The sequence below is a fragment of the Phyllostomus hastatus genome, unplaced genomic scaffold (assembly GCF_019186645.2).
Source record: "Phyllostomus hastatus isolate PE091 unplaced genomic scaffold, TTU_PhHast_1.1 phas_scaffold_12, whole genome shotgun sequence".
In the NCBI taxonomy this organism is placed as follows: domain Eukaryota; kingdom Metazoa; phylum Chordata; class Mammalia; order Chiroptera; family Phyllostomidae; genus Phyllostomus; species Phyllostomus hastatus.
This window is the reverse complement of record NW_025334007.1, coordinates 3,229,795-3,248,331: the sequence shown is the minus strand read 5'-3', so window position 1 is coordinate 3,248,331 and position 18,537 is coordinate 3,229,795. Positions and strand designations below refer to the sequence as shown.

The window sequence follows — 18,537 nt, the reverse complement described above, 5'->3', positions numbered from 1 at the left end:
TTTATGAGAGAGAAGAAAAGGGGTAACGAGTGTCAATAAAAACAAAAGCTTCATCTATTGAGAGTCTGAGTTCTGCAAACTTGAGAACTCTTAGGAGCTACTACTGGCTCTCAGCTAGTTTTGTCAGCCTTCGGAACCTCTGGTGCTACCCGGGCCAAAGTTACTGTTCATTTTTATCATGGTTGGTATCCAGTAGAGACTGAAAGGCTGCCATGATCATCTCCTTTTTACAAATAAGAAAACAAACTCTGAGAATGGGCGCATTGCAGAACTGTCACTGATATTCAAGCCTTCGTTTTCTAAAGTCTGTGTTCCTTCCACTATGTCACTGGCAGGTATCACAGATGTTCCCAGAAGAGTGATAATGTGTGCCCTTCTTTGGATGGGGGAAAAGGGCAGCAAACTCTCAACAGTTTATCATCCAAACAGAGGTTACAGGTATGTGGGAGATGGAGGACTGAGAGGAGAGGAACGAATCCTTGTACAAACAGCTGTTTTAGGACACTTGAGAAGCGAGCTAAGGGGGGGGGGGACTGCCTTTTTAAAAAATTGTTGCAAATAGTTGTCTTTGAAAAACCATTTAAAAGTATCTTTAAAATTGAAGCCAACAACTTACACACCCTCAAAGATGGCGACCCATCTGAAAAGATGACTAAAAGTAGATCTACTTTTCACTAAGAGTAGGAATCTAAACCAATTTTAAAATGTCTTCTCCTGAAGGAACTATGTATGTAATTTAAAAAAAAAAATCCTCACCTGAGGACATTTTTCTGTCATTCTATTTTAGAGAGAGAGAAACATCAATGCAAAAGAGAAGCACTGGTTGTCTTCTGTATGCATCAGAATGGGGAACCGAACCCACACCCTTTCAGTTACGGGGCAACGCTCCACCCAACTGAGCCACACTGGCCAGAGCGTGTATGTAATCTTAATGGTGATTAGCACTCTGCCCTGTTCATTCATTCACTCACATAAGCACTAACTGATGTTTATTATCATTAAGTATTTCACAATATACAGCATTACCAAACTTAATACTTTCTTGATGATTATAAAATGTTAAAATGCTTTTTTTTTTTTAAGCAATTTCCTTTCTGCTCACTGGGAGGTTAAGGCAACAGATAAAAAACAATCCAGCCAATAAGATGAGCCAGTTTCCTTTAAAAACACTTAGTTTTAGCCGTGACTGGTGTGACTCAGTAGGTTAGGCATTGTCCCACAAACAAGAAGGTCGCTGGTTTGATTCCTGGTCAGGGCTCATGCCTGTGTTGTGGGCCAGGTACCCGGCTGGAGGTATACAAGAGGCAAGTTTCTCTTCCCCCTTCTCCCCCTTCCTTCCCCTCTCTCTAAAAATAAGATAAAAGTCTTAAACAGTTTTACAGTAACGTACTACACTGTATTTTTGTATTTAATCCCATAGAATACAACTAAAATGGAGCACTGTCATATAGCAACTTACAGACATGGATATGACACAGATCAAAGCATACAATCTTCCTGTCCATATACAATTGACCACAGAACATGGGTTTGAATGGCACAAGTCCACTTATATGCAGATTTTTTCCATAACTAGACAGTTGGCCATACATATCTCCAGCTCTCACATCTGCAAATTCAGCCAACCACTTATTAAAAACAGTATTTTTGAACCTTGGTTGGGAATCCAGGGATCCAGAGGGTTGACCATATGGATTATTCTATGCCACTTGATATAAGGAACTTGGAGAGTGTCCTAGAACCAATCCCCCGTGGATATTGAAACACAAATGCAATTCAGTTTTTTCAGTTTTGGGGGAATCAAAAGTTATATATATATTCAACTGCATGGGGGTCAGCACCCATAAACCCCCACATTGTTCAAGGGTCAACGGTCTATCAATGTATGCAACAACTATACAAAATACATACGGACTTTGTCTCTTAACATTAATTATATTGGGATTGCTAGTTTTTATACAATATTAAAGTGATGAGTGATGATCTGACACCTTAAAACCAGGCAGACGACCCAGGCAGTACCTTAACTATATTAGCTAGGCTAGGACATGACCAAATTCCTGGGACGCCCATGAAACACCCCCATGAAAGCACAGATGGCCACAGCTGTGGACTGTGGAGTTGTGTAGGCGGTAAGCCTAGATCAAGAAAGAAGAAACCGTGAAGGCACAAATCACAGTTCCAAAGCTACAAAACCCAGAAGATCAGTAGGGTTGAGCCTTTACTGCCTATTAGCTTTGCAGGGCTCCTACTTCCTCAGGCAGGATGAAGACCGGGGGGCCTGTGATGATAGGCTTTGCAGTGGAATCCCTCCAGCTTCCTCCAATAGTGCATCTACCCCACCTAATTCAGGAGTACGGGCAGCACAAGATGCAGCAAGCTGCTGGGATTTCTCCCAATAGAATTTCTCCTCCTAAACAGGGGATGCTACCCCAGAGCTCTGCTCTGAGGCTATGATTCTCCAAGCTTGAGAAAATGGCCCTGACACCTAGTACTCTCCTTCCACAACCTTTTCTAAGTTCAGCAAATGTGAACAGTGCTGTTATGGCCCTGACTGTTTTACCTCTGCCAGAATTTTAACTCACTTCCTAAAACAATTAAATCACAGGTTACAAACCAAAGGTTTATGAGCTGAATCCAGTCCACCCATCTGCTTTGGTAGTGTTTAAAAAAAAAATAGTTGAACCACACTTTAAAATAAGGAAATTTTACATAAAATTTTGCATATCTAGCTTTCCTCTGAAAAATCAGAGGTCTAGCAACAGTAGGCAACAACTGGTTGAAGCTGAGGATCACTCCCTGGTTTAGAAAAGACATACCTTCTCCGGCTTGCCTAGTTTCTACATTGCCCCAGACACAGAGGCCTGGCCTTGCTTTGTTCATTGACATATTTGCTGGATCTGTGACACCCAAAATGTACTCGAAAGAGAAGCTTAAAGATGGGCCTTGGCTACGTAGCTCAGTTGGTTAGAGCATTGCCTCAATATGCCAAGGCTGTGGGTTCAACCCCCAGTCAGGGCACATACAACAAGCAACCAATGAATGCATAAACAAGTGAAACAACCAACTGATGTCTCTCTCAAGAATCAATTAAAAAAATGAATTTTTTAAAAAAGAGAGCACTGTAAGTATCAGTCTAGTCTACCATGTCTTTTTTTTTTTTTTTCTTTAAGAGGGAAAGAAACATTGATGAGTGAAAGAAACACCAATTTGGCTCCCTTCCTTACACATCCTGACTGGGAATTGAACCGGAAACCTTTAGGTTTGCAGGACAATGCCCAACCAACTGAACCACAGAGGCTGGCCAGGGCACAGTCTGCTGTGAATTAATGGTGTGCTATCGATGTGGTGGTTTAAAACACAATAAATCTTCACCATGCAAGCCTGTTCCACGTGTCACAACGTCTTTTACATCCTGGCCTCTCCTTTAAAATTCCAGGAACACCCCCAAGTAGTGCCTAGGGAGACATCAGTATCTCCATGCTGACAACCACTATTAGCATGCTAAGTTTGGTAAGGTGAGCATTTCCCAGGTTTGAAGAACAGTTAGCCTTGTCTTGAGAGGACTTTTAAGATTAAAAAATAAAGAAATCATTCACTTTTCTGATTGGTCTGGTCCAAATAATAACTGTTGAACAAAGAGATGTATGTATACTAGTATAAACCTCTGAAAACTTTCATCCATTTTCTTGCTGTTTACAGGGTTTTAAAAAAAAACTAATCAGTTTTTAAAATATTTTATTTATTTATTTATTTATTTATTTACTTTTAGAGAGAGGGGAAGGAAAAAGACAGGGAAAGAAACATTAATGTGTGGTTGCCTCTTGCATGTTATCTAGCAGGAACCTGACCCGCAACCCAGGCATGTGCCCTGACTGGGAATCGAACCAGCAACCTTTGGTTCGCAGGTCGATACTCAATCCACTGAGCCATACCAGTCAGGGCTTCTTTTTGCAAATTTTGATTTTTAGAACATATTTATTGAGTCATATCAATGTACCAGGCACTGTGCTACATGCTTTATCTCATTTAATACTTACTATCATCCCATAGGAGAGGTAATGTCATCCATATTTTACAGATGAGGAAGTGTGAGGCTCAGAGAGGGTAAATAATTTGCCTGTGGGTCACACAGTTAAGCAGCAAAAAGCTAGGATACAAACTGGAAGTCTATGCTTTAACCTTTATTCTAAGACTCTGATGATGTCATAACTCTTAAAGACATTTTAAAGTTTACCCCCCAAACTGCTTTAAAACAGAAGAATTTTTGTACCAGAATGTGAATTCTTCATGGTAAACAGCAGTAAGAAATGGCTGATATTGGAGCATAACAAATAATCTTTTATTAGCAGAAGTACGGGTTCTAATTTCAGAATTTTTTCGTGTATACACACACACACACACACACATGCGTGCTACCAAATCACAAGGGAGAAAGAATGTACAAGTTATTACCATATTTTGCTATGTATAATGTGTATTTTTTTTGCCCAAATTTTTGAGGGAAAAATAAGTATGAAATTATACATAGGCATAATGATTACAACCATGGGTATAATAATGGGCATAATAACCCTGTGCATAATGTGCACAAAAACATGGGTATGCATTATACACAGCAAAATACAGTATTTCCCCTAAATGAGCCCTTCAAAAAATGTCTAAAACAATTGTCCTACAGGATTTTCATTCCAGTGGAAACCATTTTGAAATAGTGACATATTTGCTGTATCTATTTCATACTCTGTTATATTCTCAAGAGATGTACTGTAGATCAAAATAACATTCACATTTAATAAATCATCAAAAGCATTATCAAGTTAAAAATAATCCTCAGAAACAAACAAGCACATTCAGATTAAATTTACAGTTAATGCTTGCCCTGGCTGGTGTAGCTCAGTGGACTGAGGGCTGGCCTGAGAACCAAAAGGTCTCTGGTTTGATTCCCAGTCAGGGCATGTGCCTGGGTTGTGGGCCAGGTCCCCAGTTGTGGGCATGCAAGGGGCAACCACATATTGATGTTTCTCTCCCTCTCTTTCTCCTTCCCTTCCCCAATCTCTCTAAAAAAATAACTAAATAAAATCTTTTAAAAAATAAGAAAAGAATTCTTAAAAAAAAAAAATGCTCCTCCCCACAAGTGAATATCTATTTGCCAGCTGCTACCCATACAGGACTTACATTGCCACTCCCTGCCTTGCCCTACCAACTTTCCCCAAGGACAAAAATAAAGTTCAATGACCTTACATAATGGTATATGAACAAAGCAAATGAGAAGGCCAGAATTGTCTTTCTTCCATTACCGTTCATCCCCTCTGTACCGTCTTCTACCTCTCCCCACTCCTTCCCTCCCACCTCGATTCTTATTTATTAGAAATGTTTTGTTCAAAAAAGAAAAAAGAAATATTTTGTTTAATTAAAATGCTGACTTGGTATTTTCAGGAAAATGGTATATAGGCTAGAGAAATCAACGATTGCCTTTATAAAGTGACTTTTAAAGTAGCTCAAAAACAGCCCTGGCTGGTGTGGCTCAGTTGGTTGGGCATTGTCCCACAAGTTGAAAGGTCACAGGTTCAATTCCCTGTCAGGGCACATGCCTGGGTTGTAGGTTCAGTCCCTGGTTGGGATACATGCAGGAGGCAACCAATCAATGTTTCTCTCCCCCCTTTTCTCCCCCCTTCTCTCTCTAGAATCAATAAAAGAAAAAAAAATCTCAAAAACATTCTGGAAAGGGCAGAACTTCTAGAGACAGTAAGAAGATCAATAGTTGCTAGAGGGTTGTGAGGAGGAAGGAAGGGTTCATAGGTGAAGCATAGGAGAACTTGTAGGGCAGTGAAATTATTTTGTATTATAATAGTAGATATATAACATTATGCACTTCTCAAAACCCATAGAACTTTGTAATACAAAGAGTGAATCTTAAAGTATGACAATTAAAAAAAACTTTTAGGAGGTCAGGGGATCTCAGGAAGAAATGGACACTGTATGACAGAGTCTAAGTGAATCACAAATGTATGAGACAGCATCACCTCAGGGGATAGAGGAAAAGGTGCTCAGGGGATAGAGGAAAAGGTGCTGATCTAAATAACTTGGAAATGAGTGGACTCTTTAAGACCAAAGGCAAAAGGAACTATACATAAGAACTGTACTTTAGCTGATGAAGTTGTTTCCTGTGGGAGTACAGGCTAAGAAAAGTTCAAATAGTTACACATGGGAGTATTAGGTTAATAAAACTGATATACATGTATAGATGTATACTCGGATTGAACAATTAAGTAAGTGATGGTGAATGGTGGGAGCCATGGTTCTCACTGTTGGGAGTGAGAGGTAATAGACAAGCAAGGGAAGCAGACTAGAATGACCCATGTGGGAATGAACCAGAGTTGGGAGACTTCATTATGAACTCATGTTTAGCAGATAGAGATATATAACATAGATTTATAAATGGATACACAGGAACATTTATAGATATGCATAAATACACAGATTGTATATACATAAGACTTCAGTTATGAGGGTTGAGAAATAGCAACACTACAGTAGCAAAGCACACACCTAGCACCCAGATCTTGATTTCCAAAAGCATTCTGTAGTAAAAGAAACCAGGGCTTTGTGGAGACACTGCTTACTCTAGAACTGGAACAGGGGATATACAGGATGGGCCTGGAGTGTCTTATAGTGCAAGTAAAATGCTACAAACAAACAAAAAAAACCCCTATGACAATGGGGACATGTTAAGGCGACTTAGGAGCCAACCAAAAGTGCTCCCAGTAGCCAAAGCTGGACAAATTTGAGCAACAAAATAATGTGGTATTGGATTATGACCTAAAGTATAAAATAAATATCCATAAGCCTATACTGATATAAAGAAATGACTGAATAATCACACAAATAAATAAATGGGGGAGAAGAGACAATCTCCCATGTAGAATTTCCAACACCCTCAAGGGGATAAGCATAACTTTTCACCCCTTAAGTGTGGACAATACATAGTGACTTCTTTCCAAACAGCACAGTATGGAAAAGAGTTTTTAAAAAAAAAAACAACTAACTTTACAGCAGAGAAACCTAATAAATACCTTCTCAGCCAAGTGAGCAAAATCAACATTAACAGTGATAAATCACGTTGAGAGTTTGTACTCCTGATAGGATGTGCTGAGAATGACAGTTCACCTCTGTGGTCTTCCTCGCCAAACCCCTAAGCCCAGTCTAATCATGAGAAAAAACGTCAGACAAATCTCAATTGAGGGGCAGTCTACAAAATACCTGATCAGTTCTCCTCAAAACTCACAAAGCCATCAAAACAAGAAAAGTCTGAGAAACCGTCACAGCCAAGAGGAGCCTAAGGAGATACGATGACTAAATGTAATATACGGTGGGCTTCTGAGACAGAAACACACCTTGGCTAAAAACTAAGCCAATCTGAATTAACTCAAGTTGAACTTTAGTTAATAACAATGTTTCAATATTAGTTAATTAATTTTAACGAATGTACCATGCTAATGTAATAACAGAAGAAACTGGGTGCAGGGTATATGTATTCTCAATTTTTCCATAAAATTAAACTGCTCCAAAAAATAAAATCTATGTTAAAAAAATGTTTTTTAATTACCTCAGAGCCCTGGCACAGCGGTCCTATTCACATCTCCAGCTCTGAAAGCACCTTCTTTTGAGTAGTCTGGGAGTCTGACAAAATGAGATAGTTATGTTTTTGCTAACTTCCAAACTTAGTCCTGAAGAATGACAAAAACGCAGAGACTTCTAGTGCCTTCAAGTTAACAGGAGACAGAAGAACCAGTTTTAGGGCAGGTAGTTCTTTCCCAAGTATCGTTGCAAGCTGAACTTCTTTTCCTTTAGGTCACAAATGCCTTCTACAGTAATTACATTCTACATCATCCCACAGAAGAGAGCAGCAGTTCAAAGACAAAAAGATAGTCCACCACTCATTTCTTAAGGCTTTTTTGCAGCATGCCTGGTGGTGACTTATCCTTCTAAGCTACCCCACCCCTCAACCCGCCTGCCACCGCCCCATTCTTCTTGGAGAAGAAAGAATGAGCCTTGGGCCCATCAAGCACGTGTAAAATTGTCGATTGCATAGCCAAAATAGCATATAACTTTTCCAAAAATGCTGACTATTATATAACCCATTTCTGTTCCATGAAGAAATTTATATATAGTATAATAGTAGCTTTATTGGCTTCTTTTGACAAATGAGTATTCTCTCTCCCCATCATTTAGAAGCTATTTTTATCCCCCGTAAACCTAGTAATTCAAATGTTAACTTTATCATTTTAGGGCAAATATTGGCTTATATCAGAGCCATCATGCACGTAAGTTTCTAATTAATCTCCTGACTCAACCTCATTTTATAACCATAGTAGAGCTAAAATAACATATCTTGTTTATATTGTATAATTTTGGCACTTTACCAGACTTTTTATCTTAATTTCTGTTACTTTATCTTAAATATTACCCCAAAAATGAGGTTCAAGTATGAGCAAGAAGGACTCTGCACCTACATGAATGCTGTCTTCTACCATGTGTTGTTGCTTTTTCCAATCTCCTGACACATGACAATGCAAAATCCACCCCCATTCAAGTTAACCTTCTCCCATCAACTTCAATCAACACAGCTTTCTACCCCTCCTAAATGCCTATTAAAAGTCATTGTGTGTTATTATCACTTGAAATAATGTTTATTAATTTTTATTCTTCTCTAGGCTTTATCACTATAAATCTTGAGAAGGAAAACCAAACATGCTCATTCACCTATAGTGCCTTGTGCACACTAAATACTTAGTATAAATGACAAAATGTATGGCTTTTAATAACTGAAAGAGTCACTTGCTCTGGCTAAGATGTTCTGAGGTCTTTGTTAGGTCAATTCTTAAATGACATTATTTAAAAAGAAAGACATGCCCTGGCTGGTGTGGCTCAGTGGATCGAGTGCCAGCCTGTGAACCAAAGGGTCATCGGCTCAATTCCCAGTCAGGGCACACGCCTGGGTTGCGGGCCAGGTCCCCAGTGGGGGGACATGTGAGAAGCAACCACACATTGATGTTTCTCTCTCCCTCTCTTTCTCCCTCCCTTCCCCTCTCTCTAAAAATAAATAAAATCTTTAAAAATAAAAAAAGACGACCTATTGATAACAGATGCCAAAGGAAGATCATCTGCACACTTGATTATTTAGAGATTACTTAGGAACAGTGTTTTTCTTTCTTCCTTTTTTTAAAAATTTTATTTTAATCATTGTTCAAGTACAGTTTTCTGTCCTTTACTCCAATCCCAGTCCATGGAACAGTGTTTTTCAAATGGTGGGTTGTGACCACTTAGTAAATTATGTAATAAATGTATAGGGTGATGACAAGCATTTAAGAAAAAAAAAAAAAGAAACAATAGAAAATATTAGAGGGCTTCACACGTAGTAATGGTAAATACTGAATCGACTTGTCTGAGGGGTGTGTGTATTATGTAGATCATTATTAACATGTATTTCTTACTATGGGTTGCTTTGAGAAATGCTAACTTAGATATGGTGAGGTATTCTAGGTTATGTAAGAAAAATATTTAGCACCTTTTCTTTTTACTTTTATCTGAATAAATGGCGGTTTTCAAATGAACAAAATGAAGTTATTTGAGAAACTTCTGGATATGAAAGTTGAAAACAACTCTTTGTTATACATTTTTATGTGACTTTTTCTCAAAGTCAGCCTCGATGGGTTTTGTGCAGCGCCCTCACATGCTATTGGAGGCACTCATCTTAAAAGATTTTTTTAAATGAGTTATCAGACTCATTAACCTAGAACTTCGAGATCACAAACTGGGAATTTCCTACTGTAAGGGTTTGAAAGATTTACAAAAATGCCATTAATAATAAATTATTTAACAATATTGAGCCTGACAATACTTCTGGATCCCTGTTCATTCAGTTAATAAAATTTGAGTACTCTGCTTGGAGACACAGAAGACTCATGCTATCAAAGTGAGAGAGACACACCGATAGTTATAACAGAGTGGGGTTAAGTCCTATAATTTGTCAGAAAAAAAAAAAACAACAAAAACAATTAATGTAGGACAATGAAAAGGAGCACCACGGAAAGCTTCATGGAAAAGATGACATTCAAGCTGGGGTGCAAAGAAAAGTAGAATTGAAAAACTAAAAATAATTTTAAAAAGCCAGGAAGATGCTAAATGTCCTATAGTGCACAAGACATCCCCTGACAACAAAGAACTATCTGGCTCAAAGGTCAAAAGCGCCCAGGCTAAGAAACCTTGAACCACAATCCTGTTTTCACAAGAAGGTAACTGAAGGCTAAGAGGGATTTAGAAACTTGCTTAAAAGTCAAGATTATAAAATAGGCCTCATAACATCTTCCTCAGTGTTTAAGTCACAACACACACCCACGTATGTTATTATACTAGGAAACAGCTGTTAAAAAGAGTGGGAATACCTTCATAAGGTGGCAAAACAAGCTATCTAAAAATCAAAGCTGATATTGATAATAGCCTTTCTTGATACAGATCTGCCAATGGCTCAAAGCAAGAATTACAATATATCTTAAAAATTATACCCTGATGTGTTCATAATACTAGATCTATCATCTATACAACTCAGTTTCTGAATATGTATCTAAGAATAATAATAATTACCAAAAACATAGGAAGTTGGAAGATCAGCTTATGCACGCACACCCAGTTACTCCTTAGTCCAAGTCTTTCCCGCTCCACGCGCTCCAACCACTGGGGTCTGGGACCTAGGTAGGATTGATTAGCCCCCTTTCTTCAGTTACCCTTCCATTTGCTGGTGAACTTTCTAATAACAAATGAATTGTACAAAAAACTTGCTTAGGGTCCTGATTTAGGGCCTAAATCTAAACACATGAAATACCCTGAACATCTTTTCCTTGCTCTTTAAGTGCACAAAAAAGATGGAAGAAGGGGTGATATTAACATGGATTAGTTTTCAAAGTTTTTGCTCTAATACATTACAGGAATGCGCAGACGCAGATATACACTCCTTACCTCCGATTTGTCAACTGGTAAAATTTCAACTATGATACCTTGTCTACTTTGCCATGCAGTAAATCACAATAAAAACCTTCAAGAAAAGGCTGAAGACACTATCCTAAAAACAATAAAGGACCAAAAGAGAAAGATTTAAACAGTGAAAAGTTTTAAAAAACAGTATAAGCAAGTGACACAGTATACAAATAAAAGGTCTAAAGAATGCAGCCACTGTGTATATCTATCTATCTCTGCTACTGGAAATTTCAGTGAATGAATTTTATGTTGCTAGATACTAACAGAAAGTTTATCTGAGTGCCCGAACCACCCTGCTCCCCTTCCCAGGCAGTCAGTCACCTGTAGTACCTAAGTCAGAGCTACCAACGGCAGAGGGGCCAGCTAAAGCTTTCCTAAGGTTTCGGCTTCAGAGAAAGCTAGCAAGAGGAACTTTAGTTGCATCCCTGGCAAACCATTAGGGGTCCCCACAGCTCCCCATGATATACTAGTTATTAAATTTTTTAAAAATTCTCATCTGAGGACATGCTTATTGATTTGAGAGAGAAAGGAAGAGAAACATCGATCAACTGCCTCTAGCACATGCCCTGACTGGGAATTGAACCCATGACCCTTCAGTTTATGTGACAGTGCTCCAACCAACTGAGCCACACGGGCCAGGGCTAGTTATAATGGGGCCCTGGCTGGTATGGCTCAGTGGATTGGGTGCCAGCCTGCAAACCAAAGCGTCGCCAGTTTGATTCCCAGTCAGGGCTATGCCCAAATTGCAGGCCAGGTCCCCAGTAGGGGGCACGACAGAGGCAACCACACACTGGTGCTTCTCTCCAAAAATAAATTTTTAAAAAACTTTTAAAAAATTGTAATGGCTTTGATTACAAAACTGTGCTGAAGCCCTTAAAAGGCTGGATTTCAGAGAGGTGAGCCAAGCAATCCAGAAGAAACTAGAGCATAGGTGGCAAACAGAAGGCCCGCGGGCTGAACCCTGCCCTCCACCTTGTTTTATCCGGCCCAGCACCTTGTTTCTACCCGGTGGCACTGCGGAGCTCTCGCTTCACTGTTAAGGAGCAGTTACATGTATACAGTCCTAAAGTTACACTTGGCCCTTTGAAGGCAACCGTGAGGCTGACGTGGCCCCCAGTGAAAATGAGTTGGACACCCCTGAACTAAAGGTTTTAAACTGTGTCTGACAGCCTGATAGGCAAAGAGGAACAAAAGGAAAATCCACTTCCCCCACTTTCAGGTTAGGAACCCGAAGGGCTGCACCTTAGGAACAGGAGTGAACCAGAAATTAGTCGGGCCATACACTGAATGCAACTTGGCCTTGAGTCATTTGGTTGACACATAAAAATCTCAAAATAAATTTTTTAAAAATTTGAAATTTTATTTATTTTTTGAGAGAGGGGAGGGAGGAAAAACAAGAGGGAGGGAGACAAACATCAGTTGGTTGCCTCCTGCATACCCCCAACTGCGGACCCTGCCCAAAACCCAGGCATGTGCCCTGACTGGGACTTGAACCAGTGACCTTTGGGTTCAAAGGCCAGTGCTCAATCTACTGAGCCACACCAACCAGGGCTAAATAAATAAAATCTTAGGAAAAAATAAGACTCACAGGCATTCTAAATATTGAATTATCAAACAGATTTCAAATTATTCAAAGAGGTGAAAACCAAACTTAATGACCTCAGCAATGATGTCGAAACCATAAAAAGTGACACAGCAGATTTTTAAATGAAGCAGAGAAATTCTGTAACTGAAAAATACAAAACTGAAATTAAGAACTCAGTGAACAGGCTTAACAGTCAATGGACACAGTTGAGACAGTGACTCAGAAGATGGGTGGGTGGAAAAGGCTCAGAATGAAGAGAGGGTAAGAAATATGAGGCGGCCCTAACTGGGTGATCAGTTGGTTAGAGCATCATCCCAATATACCCAAGTTGTGGGTTCAATCCCAGGTCAGGGCAAGAATCAACCAACGAATGCATAAATAAGTGGAGCAACAAATCAGTGTTTCTCTCACTCTCTCTAAAATCAGTTTTTTGAAAAAGAAGAAACATGAGGATACAGTAAAGAGGTCTAACATCCAATACAGTTATTTGGACTCCCAGAAGGAAAAGAGAGACAGGACATTATTCCAATGGCTGAAATTTTCCAAAAATGATGAAAGATGTCACACAACAAAGTAAGAATCTCAATGAATTCCTAGTTGAAAATCAACAAAGAAAAACTTTAAAAGCATCCCAAGGGTAGAAATATTACTTCCAAAGAAGCAACAGTTAGATGGATAGCTTAATTCTCAACAACAAAAATGGAAGCTGAAGAAGCATTGTGTAATGGTAGCTCCAAGGAGCAGAAAGAAAAACCACCACTAACCTAGTATTGTACTGCAGAGGAAATACCCCCTAAAAATATAAAAATGAATAAAAACTTGAAATACTCCCACAAATAAAAACAGAGTTCACATTCAGTACACCCCCACTAAGTGAATCATAAAGCAACAGAAAACTGACCCAAAATGGGAGGTTACATGTGCAGAAATGAAGAACCATAAAAAATCTGGTGGAACATTGTGAAAAATAGCGAGTTTTTTTTACTAAGTTATAGACATTAAATCTGTACAGCTTTTGAGTAAGTATAGGAAGGGGGACCCAAACAAACCTGCAATTGATAAAAAATTGTGTATTCTTACATGTGTAAACTTCAGTCAACTTCAAAGTACTCTCCATTTGATGCAATATATCCACCAAGGTTTTTTCTACTTATCGAAACAGTTTTTGAACTCGTGGATTTTGATGCCTCTTAGTGCTTCTGCTGTTTTTTGTTTCACCTCTTCCAGGCGGGCAAAACGATTCCCTTTGTGGACTTTTTTCATCAGGGAAACAAAGAAAAGTTGCTCAGGGCAAGACTGGGTGAATAAGGAGGGTGGGGCATGGGGGTCATGCAGTTTTTTGGTTGAAACCTGCTGAGCACTCAGCCTGGTGTGGGCAGGTGTGCTCGTAAATCACCCATCATGAAATGGGCACATGTGTTGAAAAAATCTTCAAAAAATTCACTGAAGCCAAACGTAGCCTCTCACAGCAACATCAGCTGGTATGCTGATACAGATGGGATCCTAGAAACACTCATCTGGAGGGGGAAGCCTGTACTACAAGGCGCCCCACCCTCCAGAGGATAAATCCGTTTTGGGGGGTTCCCCCCACTTGTGTGTACATACATAGATACATAAAATTAAATTACAGGATAACAGCATGTATATCAGGAGGTAAGTAAATGGAACTAAAGTATTTTTAATGTTCCTGCTTCAACCAGGAGGAAGGTAAAAGTATTGATTAACATTAGAGTTTGGTAAGTAATCATGAAAAGAATTAAAATGAATGGGCTATCTGAACAAAAAAGGAAAAATTGATTATTATAAAAATAACCAAATTACTATTGAATTCATATTCATAAATACAGAATAGGTGGGAAACAATGTGATGCTGTATACACTCATTGTTAGACTAGATTTTTTTTTTAAAGATTTTATTTATTTATTTTTAGAGAGGGAAGGGAGGGAGATAGAGAGAGAGTGAGAGAATCATCAATGTGCAGTTGCTGGGGGTCATGGCCTGCAACCCAGGCATGTGCCCTGACTGGGAATCGAACCTGCGACACTTTGGTTCACAGCCCGCGCCCAATCCACTGAGCTATGCCAGCCAGGGCTAGACTAGATTTTTAAAAATCTACAAATATATGTTGCTTTCAAGAAACCCATGTAAAACATAACACAGAAAAGTTAAAAGTCAAAGGATAGAAAAATACATCATGCAAACTTTAACCAAAATAAAGACAGTATAACCAAATTAGTTTCAGACAAAACAGAAAAGCATCACTAGAGTTAGAGTCACATTAAGGATAAAATGTTTACTTCACTAGAACAATATAATTAACTAAATTTGCATGCACTTGATAACATGGCCTCAAATTATATATACAGCAAAAGTTGTCAGAACTACTAGGAGAAATAGACAAATACATCAGCCTCATAGAGGCAGATTTTAAGATATCTCTAAGTAGTTGAAAGAATAAGCAGACAGTCCTGGCGAGTGTGGCTCAGTTGGATGGAGTTTCGTCCCATATCCCGAAAGTCACAGGTTCAATTCCTGGTCAGGGCACAAGCCTGGGTTGTGGGTTTGGTCCCTGGTTGGGGTGTGAAAGGCAGCCAGTCGATGTTTCTCTCACATTGATGCTACGCTTCCTTGCTAAAATGAATGAGCATGCATGGCTGGTGGCTCAGTGGATTGAGCGCGGGCTGTGAACCAAAGGATCGCTAGTTTGATTCCCAGTCAGGGCACATGCCTGGGTTGCAGGCCAGGTCCCCAGTGGGGGGCACATGAGAGGCAACCACACATTGATGTTTCTCTCCCTCTCTTTCTCCCTCCCTTCTCCTTTAAAAATAAATTAATAAAATCAATAAACATGTCCTAGGGTGAGGATGGAAAAAAAAAAAACCTCCCAACAAACAAACATCCAGGACCAGATTACTTCACTGGTGAATTCTACCAAACACTTAAAAGAATGACCAATACCAATACTTCTCAGACTCTTTTAAAAAACAGAAAACTTTAAACTCATAAGGCCAGCATTACATGTGCTGGAGAGGATGTGAAGAAAAGGGAGCAAAAGCCTTGTGCACTCCTGGTGGGAGTGTAAATTAGTGCAGCCACTATGGAAAACTGTGGAAGTTCTTCAAAAAATTGAAAATAGAACTACCATATGATCCAGCAATTCCGCATCTGAGTATTTGTCAAAAAATGAAAATACTAATTCGGAAAAATACACACCCATATTCATTGCAGCATTATTTACAATAGCCAAGTTACAGAAACAATCTAGGAGTCTATCAATGGAAGAATGGAGTTTTATTTTATTTTTTTAAATAGATTTTTAAAAAAGATTTTATTTATCCATTTTAGAGAGGGGAGCAGAGGGAGAAAGAGGGAGAGAAACATCAATATATGGCTGCCTCTTGCACGTCCCACGGCGTGCCTCCCAGCAGGGACCTAGCGGGCAACCCAGGCATGTGCCTAGACTGGGAATCGAACTGGCAACCCTTCGATTCGCAGGCTGGCACCCAATCCACTGAGCCACACCAGCTAGGGCTGATGAATGGATTTTTAAAATGTGGCCTACATGTACAATGGAATATTCAGCTGTAAAAAAAAATGAAATCTTGCCATTTGTGACATGGATGGACCTGACGAGCATTATGCTAAGAAAAAGACAAGACAGAAAGACCAATACCATATGATCTCTATTATATGTGTTATCTAAAAAAAGAAATAACAGGTATATTCCTTAACTCATTTTACAAGTCCACCAAAACCTGACAAAGACAGTACGAGAAAAAATAAATAAATACAGGCCAATCTCACTCAAGAACAAAGATCCAAAATTTCTAAGCAAATAGAAGGAAAATGTAATAATGACCAAACTGAGTTTCTTTCTGGAAGGCAAAGTTGATTTAACATTAGGAAAGCAATCAATATAATTTGATTCAAGGCACAAGAGTAGGAAAAGCATTTGATAAAATCCAGTATTACTCATCATATAAGCTCTTACCAAACCAATAACAGATTGAAACTTCCTTAAGCTAATAGAGTAATTAGGAAAAAAATTAAAGCAAATATCTTATTTAGTGGATCAAAGTTTTCCCTTTGACAAAGGGAACAAGACAAGACAATCCTCAATTACCACTTCTATTCAATATAAGTACTAGTCAAAACAGACAAGGAAATACCTGACACTTTTGAAGAAATTCCACCCAAAACAGTTACAAAAGCACAAACCTCAGTTACTGAGAAGATTTAGTTATACTGACCCTTTTCCTGAGATTTACAGATTTAAAATTTGACTATATGTTAACATTTTTACAAAATTTTAGATGTCCACATTAAACCAGTTCTCCCATTCCTTCTCTAGTTAGAGCTCTATAACAAAATTTAAAAGTCCTGTTTTAAAAATGAGAGCAAAAGGTTTGAAGTCCATTGCTTCAGGTCAAAGCACAAAAATCAACTAACAAAAACTTAAAAAGCAGGTATTACACAACATGTTAATTATCAAGAAATATTCACAGGTCTCAAACCAACTAGTGACAAACAGTAACGTTGGTTTGAAACAGATTAACACCCTCTCCCTGAAATAAATTGACTTATATCTAGATTTAGTGACCAGTGTTGACTTATAAAGGTCTAAGATTGATTAAATAAGAGGGTCTTTCAAATCTCAGAAGTGAACTAAGAGGCTGATACATCTAGTCAACTCTCTCAATTTCACTAATGAAGAGCCGTTGCAGTTGGGTAATTTGTCCAAGGTCATAAGCAGCTCTTGATAAGTAGAAACAATTGAAGTTATTTAATTTCACCCCTCTACCAATTTTCTGAAAGTTCTAGGGGATTTCCACCCACCAAGAGTTTGTTTACTGGTAGTATCCCTCAATACATAACATTTGGCACCCAAATGTTACCAACTCAAAATTAATTTCTTTGCCATCCATGACTAATAGCCAAAAACTATTTCTGGGACAGAAAAGATAAGACTTTTGAAAAGTAAAGTGCATGATGTGCAACCCAACAGATAACTTTCTGTTTACACTAAATGACAACTTTGACATCAAATTTAAGCATATGTGATAATTTAGAATGACAATGGCACCTATAGCATAGGGTACCCCTGGAAGACTTAAAAAAAAAAAAAAACAGTACAAACAATTGTGCTAATTAGTGACAATAAATTATTATAGTAACAATATGAATCTTTTTTTTCCTTGAAAGTATTTTACTTCAGATTGAAAATGAACAGCTTCCATACTGTTTATTGCAATACACACAGTATTCATGAATACAATGCTGGTCACTGAGGAACACTATTAATTGCTTATTAAATCAATCATAATTGTAAGTACTAAAGAGGCAATTTCTCCAACTCACTCCTGTTATCTCCAGTATGAAGTCTGCTTTCTACATAACTTCAACGTTTTTAAAAGAATGTTGTCATTTTGAAGCTAAATCTATCAAAAGTGAACATTACATAAAACAGTTCTTTTATTCCTGTGAAAACGTTTTTTAATTATGAAAATGCTTTTGTCTCCACTCCATGCTCATACTATTCTGTCGTCTATTGTAGGACTGTCTCCTTTTATTTCAAACTAAAGCAGTGGCAAGATGACTCCCTGGACTCGCCACCCCCAAGGGAAATACCTGGCCTTTGGAGGACGAGGAAAACTTAAACCAGAAAGAGGTTTTATGGTCACAGAAATTTACTTACTAAACAACTGGAGGTCTCAATGATATACACACAAATAATTAAAAGTAACTTAAAAACTAAATACAACATGGCATCCTGGATTAGGTCCTGGGACTGAAAAAGGGTGTTAGTGGGAAAACTGGTAAAATGGAATAAAACTGCTGTTTACTAACAGTAATGTTCTTATATTAGTGACAAATGTACCATATTTATCTATACCTGAGCGAAGGGTATAAAGGG

General features: G+C 38.5%; 1 protein-coding gene across 2 annotated transcripts in view; it reads right to left on the bottom strand.

Moving 5' to 3' along the window:
• The window catches only part of TAB3 (TGF-beta activated kinase 1 (MAP3K7) binding protein 3), a 60,856-nt gene that overhangs the window by 35,552 nt on the left and 6,767 nt on the right, over positions 1-18,537 (bottom strand). The window contains exon 2 of one of the 2 annotated variants that reach the window (XM_045856041.1): positions 7,610-7,683. The exons of the other annotated variant lie outside the window; for it this stretch is intronic. The gene's annotated coding sequence lies outside the window, so the exon portion shown is untranslated. The remainder of the gene's footprint in view (positions 1-7,609; positions 7,684-18,537) is intronic. 2 annotated transcript variants of the gene reach the window in all.